The 13,415-nt window shown below is 45.3% G+C and overlaps 1 protein-coding gene across 3 annotated transcripts in view; it reads left to right on the top strand.

Annotated features, from left to right (window-relative positions):
* The window catches only part of HLCS (holocarboxylase synthetase (biotin-(proprionyl-CoA-carboxylase (ATP-hydrolysing)) ligase)), a 217,064-nt gene that overhangs the window by 24,383 nt on the left and 179,266 nt on the right, over positions 1 to 13,415 (top strand). For all 3 annotated transcript variants that reach the window (XM_010834835.1, XM_010834836.1, XM_010834833.1), the window contains exon 2: positions 1,792 to 1,929. The gene's annotated coding sequence lies outside the window, so the exon portion shown is untranslated. The remainder of the gene's footprint in view (positions 1 to 1,791; positions 1,930 to 13,415) is intronic.

Below are 13,415 nucleotides of genomic sequence, written 5' to 3' on the forward strand. Positions count from 1 at the left end.
GGTTATTTATGATTAGCTACTGTTATTTTAAGACTGAAAATACCGTGGGGCTGATGATTTGGTTCAATGGATACCTTATTGTCAGTCTCCCTGGGCCGAAGTAACTTTACAGAACTGAATCTTATGCCTTTGCGGTCTCCGTATTTTATATACTTAAAATCAGATGCATAAAAGTACCATATGTGTATGTTTATGTAATCAAAGGTCCTGCAAGAATTAAGTATCACCAAAGATAGTTTATACAAACTGGAACTTTGAAGCTTTTTGTTTAATGTACATATTTTCTATGGGTAAAGTGGACAATCTTTTAAATTATTTTGCTCTTTTAAAAAATTTTACTTATTTTTGGCTGCACTGAGTCTTCATTGCTGTTCGGGCTTTCTATAGTTGCAAGCGAGTGGGGTCTGCTCCTCAGTTTCAGTGAGTAGGGGCTACTCTAGTTGTGGTGGCTTCTCTTGCTGCACAGCACGGTCTCTAAGGTGTGTGGGCTTCAGTGGTTGTGGTTCCTCGGGCTTAGTTGCCCCAAGGCGTGTGGGATCTTCCCGGACCAGGGCTCAAACGCTTGTCCTCTGCATTGGCCGGTGGATTCCTAACCATTGGACCACCAGGCAAGTTCCTACAACCTGGTTTTTGTTTTTAACTACCATCAAATAATTACGTTTACCCATAGGAGTTATTCTCTCTCATTTTCATTCACTGATTGGTTCAACAGATATTTATTAAGCTTCTGCTTTGTGCCAGGTTACTAGGACCCGTGAAAATAACTTTCCGATCTTCCCAGCAAGGGCAGGTTTGAACTGACAAGTAACCCTATGGAACTTGACCCAAATGCCCTTTTTGGGGGTGGGTGATGATGAGAAGGCACCCCACTTGCAACTTTAGCTTTCAGCTTTTTCTGCTCTGGATGTGCCTTGTCTTAAAGCCTTTTAACATTAATGTACAGTCTTTCTAGAGAGATTTCAGGGGGCAAGCAGAAGTCAGTGATCATAGCCCATCTGCTAACTGATCTTGACGCTGTCACGGCTGGAGGAGATGGAAGAACAGCTCTTTGGGCAACTGTCAGTAACAAGCTTCTGCTGACGAGCATGTACTTCTGAGCCACCTCACCTTTAAATGTACTTCAAAATAGTAATTTGGAAAACTCCTACATGTGCTCGGCAGTAAGAAATGGTGGGAATAAGCTTCAGAATTAATTGCTTGGATGAACACTGGTCTCCTGCACTGCAGGCAGATTCTTTACCGACTGAGCTACCAGGGAAGCCCTAACAAGTAACAGAAGAAGTGAAAGCTGTCATGGGTCACTGAAGGATGTTGTTCTTTGTTGTTTAGTCGCTCAGTCGTGTCCAACTCTTTTGCGACCCCTTGGACTGTAGCCTGCCAGGCTCCTCTGTCCATGGGATTTTGCAGCTATTTATATGGTCACAGCGCAACAACTAGGCTTCAGTTGGTAAAGAATCAGCTTGCAATGCAGGAAACCCTGGTTCGATACCTGGGTCAGGAAGATCCCCTGGAGAAGGGAAAGGCTACCCACTTCAGTATTCTGGCCTGGAGAATCCCATGGACTGTGTAGTTCATGGGGTCACAAAGAGTCAGACACAACTGAGCAACTTTCAGCTCAACAACAAAAAAATGTGAGTTAATGCAGTGTACAGGAGAGCATCGGATGGCCTTAATGTATATGCCACCTGGAATTACAAAGGCGAGGACGTCCTAGATGTTAATATAAGGGACAGTTGTATTTGAAGTCATACTGAATCCTCTATTGAATTGTGTTTCTTTCCCTCCATCCAGTCCATTGATGACTTAAACAAATGGGCCCTGTTCCTGGTATCTCCTTTTATACTTGAAGCAGAGCACATCGCCTTTGTGACAGAGAGCATTTGGGTGCAAGGTGAGAATTTACAGACACCGGCATCCTCTTCGGAAACTGTGAGTACCGTGTTTGTCATTTGTCAACCATTATCAAAACTGAATTTGTTATTTTACATGAGTGCTCTTTCTTGGCTTGCCTGATTTGCTTTCTTTTTGGATATTTCGGGTTGAAAGTGAAAGTGTCAAGTTGCTCAGTCTGGTCTGACTCTTTGTGACCCCATGGGCTGTAGCCCACCGGGCTCCTCTGTCCCTGGAATTCTCCAGGCAAGAATACTGAAGTGGGTTGCCATTTCCTTCTCCAGGGAATCTTCCCAACCCAGAGATCGAACCCAGGTCTCCTGCATTGCAGGCAGATTCTTTATCAACTGAGCTATCAGGGAAGCCCTATTTTGGGTTAGATAAAAATATATTAGTAGGGACACTGGCAGTCCAGTGGTTTGGACCCAGTGCTTTTACTGCTGGGGCCCAGGTTGGATCCCTGGTTAGGGAACTAAGATTCTGTGCAGCCAAATACATATATATCCAAATACATACATACATATATCTATATATCTATTTATATATCTATATTTGGGACTTCCCTGGTGGTTCAGTGGTTAAGACTCCATGCTTCCACTGTAGGGGCACTTAGGTCCCTAGTTCGGGAACTAAGATCGTACATGCTGCATGATACAGCCAAAAAAAAAGCGCTACCTGTGTTTAAGCTGTGTCTCTGGCTTGTGGTATGTTACTGGGCAGCAGCGCTCAGGTCTCTCCCTAGGTCATCTAGTCCAGCCCCACAGCTTCTTGCTGCCCAAATCAGCTCATTTCTATCACTGAGTTCTCCTGGACGTCTCACCCTGAGTATTCTGAAGGCACTTCAAACTCAGTAACGTGTCCCAAACTGGTGGTTTGTATTTATTTCCTGGATGAAAAAAAAAGAAAATCTCAGATGAACACTCCAGCCTGTGGATCCTTTCCCCTCCTCCTGCCTCCTTCCTGCCAGTCAGTGACTAGTTCTGCTAATTCCTTTCTTTCTGCTAAATCCACTGTCCACACGTCCCAGATTTTATTCCTTCCCTTCCATTCCTCCTCATTGCATCCTCCTCTTCATTATCTTTTTGTTGAATCTGAAAATGGCATGATCATGCCTTGGGTCTCCTTTGTGGGTTTTCCTTGAGACGGCCTGTCATCTTTCTGGACACACACCCTCTGGTGTAAGCTCTCAATGGATGCCTTCTCCCCGGGGTTGTCACCTCTCAGGCTCATGGATGCCTGACTCTAACTCCTTCCCAGCCCCCACCCGCTTATAGCTGCTTCTGCTGGCATCTGGGGTGAGTCCTTTCTGCCCTCACTCACCCATTGTATGCTTCCTGCCTGTGGCGTGAACAGTCCAGGAGGTGTTTTGCTGAAGACACCCATGGCCACTGGACCTCCATCTCACAACACTGTCTTGAAGACATTGTGTTGGGATGAATGAAAAGGAAGAGAGAAATAAGACTGGAAATAATTGACTAGAACTCAAGGTGGATGGAAATAAGAGCAGATAGGAAAAAGTAAAGGAGAGCAGGAACCTCTCCTCTGTTTGGGGCTCAGGAGGGATTTAGAGTTTTGCAGGTGGTGGTCTGACAGTAACCTAGTGTGCTAGGACATGACATTTTTGTCCTGCCAGTTCCTGCTGTTTATTAAGCTCTATATATACTTAGGATAATAATCATACCATTTATTGAGCCCCTGCTTGGTGTTTTATTACCTCTAGTGCTTACAGTTTTATATTATGGTCATTTTTAAAGAGAAGAAAATCGAAGTTATATGATTAAAGGTTAAAGTTTTTTTTTTTTTGACATCAACCATTTTTTAGTGTCTTTATTGAATGTGTTGTAATATTGCTTCTGTTTCATGTTTTTGTCTCTTGGCCACAAGGGGTATGGGATCTTAGTCCCCAACCAGGGATAGAACCTGCGCTTTCTGCATTGCAAGGTGAAGTCTTACCTGCGGGACCACCAGGGAAGTCTCTGAAGTTTTCTTATGTATTCTAATGTTGTATATATCTAGTAAGATTTCAACTTAAAATCTGTGCCAAAATTTCTAAAATATTGCAACTATATCAAATATCACATATGCACAGATTCCTTTTTTAACACAAAAGTATGACCCACTGTGCTCTTAATTTTCATGGGTCATTGTTGCCTAATGTGTATCTCTATACACATAGTATCTTAAGGAACGTGGTTACTGTATTAGGTAAGGTACAGGCTGTTGTTAAAGTCACTCAGTTGTGTCCGACTCTTTGCGACCCCAGGGACTGTAGCCCCCCAGACTCCTCCGTCCATGGGAATCTCCAGGCAAGAATACTGGAGTGGGTTGCCATGCCCTCCTCCAGGGGATCTTCCCGACCCAGGGATCGAACCTAGGTCTCCCACATCGCAGGCAGAGTCTTTACTGTCTGAGCCATCAGGGAAGCCCAAGGTCCAGGCTAAGCTGTTGTAATGAGTGATGCCTAGCCCGTAGTGCTTCAGACAAGGTAGAAGCGAACTTGTCTCTGAGGGGGAAGGTCCTGCTCTGGAAGGCCACCCAGGGACCCAGCCCCTTTCTGCCCTGTTGCTAGGCTGCCTCCCCTCTGCCATCATCCTGTTCTCTCTCTTGGTGGAGGCTGGGCTCCTGCTACCCAACCCCGACCCCCACCCCCTAACCTGATCTGCATTCCAGCCCTCAGAATAGAGAAAGACAGGGAAGGTGGGGACCAACGCACTTCCTCTTGAGGCTGTCATCCAGGAGCTTCACATCACATGTCTCCCAGCTGGAGGGAGGTGGAGAAATGCAGTCCGTAGCTGGGCAGCCATGGATTCTGTGAAGACCTGGAGTTCTGTTACTACAAGGGAGAAAGAAAGACTAGATGTTGGGAGATGATTAACATTTCTGCCGCAGCTCTCTCATTTAGTTTACCTTCTAAGGTCGATTTAAGATCTCTCCTCATGGCTGTTACCTAATTCTTTTTATTATTTTAAATCACCTGTGCTGTGTTTAGTCGCTCAGTCGTGTTCGTCTCTTTGTGACCCCATGGACTGTAGCCCACCAGGCTCCTCAGTCCGTAGGGCTTCTCCAGGCAAGAATACTGGAGTGGGTTGTCATGCCCTCCTCCTTAAAAAACCTACAGAGCTTTTAAAATTTTTAGATAAATTATATACTTTTGGCTGTGCTTGAGCCTCTCTCTAGTTGCGGCGAGTGGGGGGCTACTTTCTAGCCGCGGCGGGTGAGGGCTTCTCTTTGAGGCGACTTCTCTCGTTGTGGAGCGTGGGTTCCAGGGTGCTTGGGCTCAGTAGTTGTGGGGCGCACGGGCGTAGTTGCCCTGCAACATGTGCAATCTTAGCTCCCAGACCAAGAATCAAGCTTGTGCCCTCTGCATTGGCAGGCAGATTCTTACTACTGGACTACCAACACTGGAATATCCCAGTGGTTACTTAATTCTGGGGGCAAAAAGATGCCTATCCACCAAGGGTACTCTCCAGTTAAGTCATCTTATTTGTGATCAGAGAGTTTAGTGGATTTTGCAACCAGGAGCTAGAGCTGTCTAGAGCCATATTTTGGACCACCATGGCTATTTATTGCTCAGATGACCCAAGAGTTGATAACCCAAAGAACTTACACAGCTCTGTTTTGTAAACTGGACTTCAGATCTTAAAAAAAGGAGTTGATTTCACAGGTCTCTGTCTTCTACGTCTGCTGTTCCCATTCAGGTTTATTGCTTAATGGGATTTTGCAGCTTGGGGGTGTTCATGAATCTATGTATTTCACCTAACTCTCAAGTCATTTGAATTTGATAGGACCCTAAGATATTTAATAGCAAATATGTTATTGAGGAAAGACTTTTGAACTTGATAAAATTCTTTCCCATTTTTAGGACAGTACCACTCCTACAGCTATTGAAAAATGCTTTGCAGATTTTTAATATCTCCTTTGTGGTCATTCTACAGACCCCCTGACAATAAAAAAAATGAATTTCAGGAAGTCAGTTTAAAAACTGTAGCATTCACACATTCATATTTTCACTTAGTCATTCTTTCACTAACAGATATTTATTGAACAGTATTCCTAGTTATTTCATAAGTGCCATAAGAGATACCAATGAGTCATGGCAGATTCAGCTCAATTTTGAGTGTCTTCTGTGCTTATATTAGCAGTCCTGTTTAGTAAGAGTTGGTGACCCAAAGAACTTACACAGTTTTTTTGTTGCAGAAAATTCACTCATGTTCTTTGCATTCTGTAAAGATGCATGTAAAGATGCATTCATGCATGCATCCAAGGGCTATTGAGTGCCTGCTATGTGTCAGATTATGTTCTAGGGCTGGATGTATGTCATTTGAAGATGAAAGGAACACTCAGAGGGACTTTTCTGGCAGCCCAGTGGTTAAGACTTGTCTTACAATGCAGAGAGTGTGGATTCAGTTCCTGGTCTGGGAGCTAAGATTCCCTGTGCCTTGTGGCCAAAAAACCAAAACGGTAAGACAGAAGCAATATTGTAACAAATTCAATAAAGACTTAAAGGAAAAAAATGCATTCAGAAATGAGAGTCACAGTCATCTTAAGGAGCGCACAGTGTGAGGGGAGAAGACAGCTAAGTAAATGAACAATTAAAGTTCACTGTGATAAGTGCTCTGGGAAAGCAAGTACAGGGGGAGATGGTGAACCTATCCAGATGGGGTGATGTCAGGAAGGACTTTCAGGGTGGGCACAACAGCTGAGGTTTTAAGGAAAAATAAGAATTAGGTGAAGGAGGAGGAAAGGGCTTTCTAGGCAGGTATGGAGGCACACAGAGCGTTTGTACTTGGGGACAATTGAAGTCTAATTAAACAGTTTTTTAAAATTTGTTTTTGGCTGCATTGGCTCTTCATTGCAATGCGTAGGCTTAGTTGCTGCATGGCACAAAGTGAAGTGAAAGTCGCTCAGTCATGTCTGACTCTTTGAGACCTCATGGACTGTTTCCTGCCAGGCTCCTCTGTCTATGGAATTCTCCAGGCAAGAATACTGCTGTAGGTGGCCATTCCCTTCACCAGGGGATCTTCCCAACCCAGGGAGCGAACCCAGGTCTCCTGCATTGCAGGCCGATTCTTTACCATCTGGGCCACCTGGGTAGCCCAAGAATACTGGAGTGGTTAGCCTATCCTTTCTCCAGGGGATCGTCTTGACCCAAGGATCGAACCAGGGTCTTCTGCATTGCAGGCGGGTTTGTTATCAGCTGAGCCACCGGGGAAGCTCTCGTGGCACAAGGGATCTTATTAATAGTTTCCCGACAACGGATCGAGCCCAGGTCCCCTGCTTTGGAAGGCAGTCTTAAACCCCTGGACCAGAAGGGAACTCCCAATTGGAGTCTAATTAACATGAGTTGACAAAGTGGGTCAGGGGAAGGCCAGAGGGGAAAGGTGTGGCTGCTGCTGCTGCTAAGTCGCTTCAGTTGTGTCCGACTCTGTGCGACCCCATAGACGGCAGCCCACCAGGCTCCCCTGTCCCTGGGATTGTCCAGGCAAGAACACTGGAGTGGGTTGCCATTTCCTTCTCCAATGCATGAAAGTGAAAAGTGAAAGTGAAGTCGCTCAGTCGTGTCCAACTCTTCGTGACCCCATGGACTGCAGCCTGCCAGGCTCCTCTGTCCATGGGATTTTCCAGGCAAGAGTACTGGAGTGGGGTGCCATTGCCTTCTCCGAAGGTGTGGCTGGAGTATTGTTATTTTAGTTTAGTTGCTAAGTCATGTCCAACTCATTTTGTGACCCTGTGGTGCATCAAATTACATTGGTGCAGTGATAGCTTTCCAGAACATTACCAATCAACATTACCAGTGATAGCTTTCCATTACCAAACATTACCAACTTTACCAAATGGTCACATTACCCAGTGGTCACAGAATAGAGAGGCTCTCAGACCAAGTTAAGATGCTCAAATTGCACAGTCTATTAAATTAATTCAAAATATAAGCAAGAAACAGTTCTGGGTTCTGTTAACACTTGGAATGGGGCTCCTGAGGGGTGGAAGGACTGCACACCTGAATCCTGAGCTAGGCAAGGTTCACACATTCTGCCTCTGTCTGCCACATTGGCTGCCCGCCGAGGATACCGTCACAGGGACTTTGCAGGTGGAGGCTGCCTGTGGCCAGCACACGCTTGCTCTGTTGGGGAGATTCAGGATGTCAGGGTGTCTGGAAGAGCTGTGGCTTACCAGTGACCTGCAGAGAAGCTGTGTGTTTTACCTGTTTCTAGGCAGAATATGCATGGAACCCTAATGGGTGGCTGATTTAGGGATGACATAACTGTCAACTGGAGCTTCCCTGGTGGCTTAGATGGTAAAGAATCTTCCTGCAATGCAGGAGACCCAGGTTTGATCCCTGGGTTGGGAAGATCCCCTGGAGGATGGCATGGCAACCCACTCCAGCATTCTTGCCTGGAGAGTCCCATGGACAGAGGAGCCTGGTGGACTACAGTCCATGAGGTCATGAAGAGTCGGTCACGACTGAAGTGACTTAGCCACAACTGAGTGACTTTCACTTTCACTTTTTAACTGGGAGGTGGTCAGTTGGGAGGTGGCAGATCCGTGTCTTACTATTACCTAGGATTTACTTGGTCCATCCTTGATTTTCTGCTTGGGAGCAATACTGTTTTCTGTTTTGTTCTTTTTATCAGTGTTTAGCACACATATGTTCCTTTTGCTTGTCTTCATCACATCTTAAAAGTGACTGACAATATCCATGAAATTCATGCTATTTGTTTTTCTGGTTTGCTATGTACCAGAATTAAATGTTCTTTAATAGTATGGCAAATACATAGGGTACACGGATTATAAAGGTTTATATACACTAATTGGGAATTTGGACTTTATCCTGTGGACAGCAGGCTAAAACATTTCTTTTTCTTTTTTAAAGCAGAATGAGCAGATTCGTATGTTAAAGATCATAATGCAGGCAGATTGGAGACTGGATCTGGGGGAGGCAAACCTGGAATGGATTGTACCCTGTGTGGGAAGAGATGAACCTTGCAGAGTATTGGTAGCAGGGAGGAGAGGTGTGGAGACAGAGTTAGGAGCTTTTTTAGGAGATGATGATGGATTTTTGGGTGGATTGGGGGTCATTCCTGGAGATGGGGATTATGGCAGGAGGGGCTGGTAGAGGGGCCCCTATTTTAAAGAATGCAGTTTTGCACATTGTTGGAGTCAGCTTGGCTGGAATGAACAGGTGACCTCAGAATTTCGGTGGTTTCTAAAAGCAAATCTTCGTTTTTTGCTCATGTCGCACATGAGGCTGAGCAGGTCTCTGGCTGCTGTTTCAAGCTGGGTCTGCTCCACGCTTCTTTCCCGTGCAGGGACCAGGCAGAGAGAACACGGCCGTCTCAGGACGTGCCATTTCTACACGGAGTGGAGGAGTGAATGAGCTGGCTGAAACCCGTGTTATAGATTTGGTTTAAGGTGGCTGCAGATTCCTTCCTCTTAATGGACAAGTGGAATTTTATATCCCTCCCTTGAATCTGGGCTCAGCTTAGTGATTTGTCTGCCTCATGGGACATGGTGGAAGAGACATTCTGGGGATGTCTGTTAAAACTTCTGTTCTTTGTCGGCTTACCAACATGGGGGGTGGACAGGGATATAAAGTGAAAAATTGTGGATGCTAATATAGTACCCTGTAGATGCTGGGCCTCACATGCTTATCGGGCTTCTAAATAACACACATAATAGAAAACGGTTATGACAGGGACCTCCCTGGCGGTCTAACCTTCCACTGTAGGGGGTGTAGGTTTGACCCCTGATGAGGGGACTGAGATCCTGCATGCTGTGCGGTGTGGCCAAAAAAAAAAAAGTTATAGCAACAAGGTATTTCTGTTATTTTCTGATTAGCTCTCAGTTATTCAGCAAATTAGAACACCGAGACCACCCTTTTCACTGAGTTTTCTGGTCAGTTATGGTTTTGCAGATCCATCTTAGGTCTCATCAGGGTCACTTTATCATTTCAACTGTTGCTTGTTGTGGGTGGACTTATCATATCCCTTATACTGTTAACTTGGTTTTCCAATCCACTTCTTTTAAAAGTGCCACACGTCATAGTACCTTGCTAAATAGTGAAAACAAATTCTGTAGTCCTGCTATATCCTTTGTTCCCAAACCCAAAAGGCACGGAGAGTAGCTGAAAGTAGGAAATAACCTCTTCCCCTGACTGTCCTGGTTTCAGATCTTCACATCTTTGTGTGTCTAGCTCTCTTTCAATCCGTTCATTACTAGATGTTTAAAAAACCTAACATGTAATTACACTGAATTGGGAGAAGAGAAATGAGAGCCAAAAAATTAGCAGTGTTGAAGCAGTGACATTGATCTTACCCAGGCTCACTAATGATAACTTGTGTTTATCTGGGTTCTCTTGTGAAACAGAATAGGGGGTGTGTGTGTGTGTGCGCAGATTATACACACACACACACACACACACACACACATATAGGGAGGGAGGGAGACAGAGAAGTAGTGGGGGAAGGGAGAGAAAGACAGAAAGAAAGGTTTATTTTAAGGAACTGGCTTACGTGATTGTGGAGTCTGTGCTTATGCATTGACCCCATGGACTGTAGCCAGGCTCCTCTGTCCTTTGGATTTTTTCCAGGCAACAATACTGGAGTAGGTTGCCATTTCCTTCCCCAGGGGATCTTCCCCACCCAGAGATCAAACCCACGTCTCCTGCATTACAGGTGAATTCTTTACCACTGAGCCTTTGGGGAAGCCCAATTGTGGAGTCTGGGGAGTCCCAAATCTGCAGGGTAGGCCAGAGGCTGGAAACTCCTGCAGAATAGATGTTGCAGCTTGAGTCTGAAGCCAGTCTAGAGGCAGAATTCCCTCTTCCTCTGGGAACCACAGTCTTTTTCTTGTAGGGCCTTCAGCTGTAACTGTAACAAGGCTCACCTGTGTTACAGGAGGATGATCTACTTTACTCGAAGTGAAATCATTTAAAATGTTGACCACATCTGAAAAATACCTTCACAGTCACCACTGAAATGATGTTTGGCCAAATATCCAGATACTGTGGTCCAGCCCAGTTGGCACATAAGATTAACCATCACCTGGCTAGTTGTTAAGATTCCCATCCTCCCATTAGCTGCAGAGCTTCAGCTCAGCACCCGCTGCAGGCAGCCTTGGGAGGGGTAGTTCACTGAAGCGGGTTTAACCCAGCGCCCTTGGCCCCAGGATCCCCTTCCGTGTGCACATTTGTATTGAGGTGAGTGGAGCAGAGACATTACTTTGCCACCAAAGGTCCGTCTAGTCAAAGCTATGGTTTTTCCAGTGGTCACGTATGGATGTGAGAGTTGGACTATAAAGCTGAACGCCGAAGAACGGATGCTTTTCAACTGTGGTGTTGGAGAAGGCTCTTGAGAGTCCCTTGGACTGCAAGGAGATCCAACCAGTCCATCCTAAAGGAAATCAGTCCTGAATACTCATTGGAAGGACTGATGCTGAAGCTGAAACTCCAATCCTTTGGCCACCTGATGCGAAGAACTGACTCACTGGGAAAGACCCTGATGATGGGAAAGACTTAAGGCGGGAGGAGAAGGGGATGACAGAGGATGAGATGGTTGGATGGCATCACTGACTCAATGGACATGAGTTGGTGATGGATGGGGAAGCCTGGCATGCTGCAGTCCATGGGGTCGCAAACTGTTGGACACGACTGAGCGACTGAACTGAACTGAGTGGAGAAGACACATCACTGCCTTTGCTGTGATCATTGTAGCCTCAAGTCGCGAGCTTGGGTTTCGGAAGGGCTTTCTGCATGGGCGAGGAAATCCCTTTGTTTTGGGCTGACCGGGGCTTCCTTGGCTTTGATCTTTGGGAGTGAGCCTTTGGCTTGCGTTCCCCTTTCTTTCTCTGCCTCTTTGTCTCCATCTCAAAGTGCAAAAGGGAAGCAGACTGTTTGCATTTAGTGACTGTGTGGCTTTGCTTTGATGGGGCCACGGTGCTGCTGGAGGAGTTTGCATGGTCTGTGGCTCACGGACCAGGTTCCTAGAAAAAGGAAACGCATTTAGGTGAGGAAACAGCTGGCTGGGTTTAGAAACTTGATCAGGGATGAGTGTGTATATTGTTCTCTGGCCATTTCCTGTCCTTCCCCTTGCTTTGTTTACCTCCTGTGGCTCTCCTCCCAGGCGTGAGGATTTGATTGTTGGCTCCTTTTACACCTAGTGCCTACTTTGAGCTCCAGCTCCATGCTGGTGCTCGCGGTAGCAGGGTGCTACGTCAAGATCTGAACAACTAAATCCTGGGCTGGATCTCCAGTAGCTGAACATCTCCCATCATTCTCCCCGACATAATGCTGAGAACAAAGATGCTTTTAGTCTCCGGCAGGGGGGTTGCATTGCTCCTTTTCCTGTTTCCCATTCACCCTCATCAGAAAAGTCAGCTGTCACCGAGGTGGTCGTTTATCTTCTCATTCTCCAGAGCTGACATCCTTCCTGCATTCTCCGAGCTGGAAATCAGCTAGATCTTTGTCTGGATTGTAGACTGGATTGTATTTGAAATGCAGAATTGTACTGAAGCCTGCAAGGGTCAGACCCACCCTCCAGGTGAACCTGTGCAGAGGTGGCAGTCAGTCGAGTGTATGTGAGCTCAGTTGCTCAGTTGTGTCTGAGTCTTTGCAACCCCACAGACTGTAGCCTGCCAGGCTCCTCTGTCCATGAGATCTCCCAGGGAAGAAAACTGGAGTGGATTGCCATTTCCGTTTCCAGGGGATCTTCCCCACCCAGGGATGGAGCCTGTGACTCCTGCAGTTGTGAGGGAAACCTACATGTAGAGCTAAAAGAGAATTCTGAGGTTTCTCTTTCTGCAGATACTCTAGACTGAGTACTGGGTTTCAGCCTGTTGATCATAAATATTTGTGTTTATTATTTTTACCTCTAAGACAATGTTTCTCAGCTTTTAGAATGACTGTTTGTCTAAGGAGCAAAGTTAAATTTAATTTGAATTCTCTTTTAAGGAGAGAAGTGAAATCTTAAGGAGTAAAGATTTTGTGGAGTAGGGTTAGACATTAGAGGACTCCAGAATTTTTTTTTTTAAATTGATATATAATTCACATCATCCTTTTAAAGTGTTTATTTACAATTTAGCAGCTGTACAGTCATGACTAATTCTGGAACATTTTCATACCCCAAAAGAAACTACATACCCATCAGCATTCTTCTCTGATTCCCATCAGTCACTCCTCAGCATTCTGTCGCTGGCAACCACTAATCTATTTGTTAACTCTATAGATCTTTCCATTTTGATTTTTTATATAAACAGAATCATTCAATATGTGACCTTTTAATAACTGGCTTCCTAGACTTAGCACAATATAGGTGAACGCTTGGGGTGTTTCCACACTTTGACTGTGATGAATAATGCTGCTACTTGTGTACAGGTTTTGTGTGCAGACATATGTTTTTAGTTCTCTTAAGTATATTCCTCTATTTCTTTGCATTGATCACTGAGGAAGGCTTTCTTATGTCTCCTTGCTATTCTTTGGAACTCTGCATTCAGATGCTTATATCTTTCCTTTTCTCCTTTGCTTTTCGCTT

This window comes from Bison bison, unplaced genomic scaffold (genome assembly GCF_000754665.1).
Source record: "Bison bison bison isolate TAMUID 2011002044 unplaced genomic scaffold, Bison_UMD1.0 scf7180017864037, whole genome shotgun sequence".
Lineage (NCBI taxonomy): Eukaryota > Metazoa > Chordata > Mammalia > Artiodactyla > Bovidae > Bison > Bison bison.